We start from the raw sequence: 893 nt of genomic DNA on the forward strand, positions 1-893 counted from the left end.
CCGTCAGGACCATTACTTTTCAACAACAAAATTTAAAGTATAGCTCGTAGAAATCGTAGAGAAGCAAGGCTGAGTCAAAAAATTATAGTAGACGAACAAGAGACATCATTATTATTGAGGAGATGGGTGATAATCAAAATATTCAGCTACCTCCTATAGCTGCTACAACTCCTATTCCTCGTATTGTGTACAATTATGCCAGGCCCACTTTGACTAGGACTAAATCGAGTATTGTGCGACCCACCATTGTTGCAAATAGTTTCAAATTGAATTCGAGCACTATTCAGATGGTACAATAGTATGTTTAGTTCAATGGTTTACAAGATGAAGACCCCAAAACTCATTTGGCCAATTTCTTGGAAACTTGCGACACTTTCAAGATGAATGGCACCACTGACGACGCCATTTGTTTACAGTTGTTCCCATTCTCGTTAAGGAACAAAGCAAAACAATGGTTAAACTCTTTACTTGAAGTTCCATCACTACATGGGCTCAAATGACCGAGAAATTTCTGTTGAAGTACTTCCCACCGGCTAAAATAGCCAAGTAGAGGAATGATATCTATTTCTTTGTTCAGATTGATTTAGAGACTTTATATGATGTATGGGGGAGATACAAAGATATATTGAAACGGTGTCGTCACCATGGGTTACCTTTATGGCTACAAGTTCAAACCTTCTACAACAGTTTGAACCCTTCAACTAGACAGTTGATTAACGCAACAGTCGGTGGTACACTGAAAAATAAAACACCCAAAGCAGTTTATGAATTTATTGAGGAGATGACACTGAATAATTATCAGTGGCAAGTCATGAGGACAAAGCCGATGAAAGCCACTAGTGTCTTTAATTTAGATGCAATCACTATGTTATCAAACTAGGGAGAATTATTAA

The 893-nt window shown here is 37.6% G+C and overlaps 1 non-coding gene across 1 annotated transcript; it reads right to left on the bottom strand.

The window, feature by feature from the left end:
- Positions 1 to 544: 544 nt before the first annotated feature.
- Positions 545 to 651, bottom strand: LOC128033095 (small nucleolar RNA R71). Its single transcript, XR_008189435.1, has one exon. It is a non-coding gene; the product is annotated as a small nucleolar RNA R71 (small nucleolar RNA).
- Positions 652 to 893: the final 242 nt, after the last annotated feature.

The sequence above is a fragment of the Gossypium raimondii genome, chromosome 1, assembly GCF_025698545.1.
Source record: "Gossypium raimondii isolate GPD5lz chromosome 1, ASM2569854v1, whole genome shotgun sequence".
In the NCBI taxonomy this organism is placed as follows: Eukaryota; Viridiplantae; Streptophyta; class Magnoliopsida; order Malvales; family Malvaceae; genus Gossypium; species Gossypium raimondii.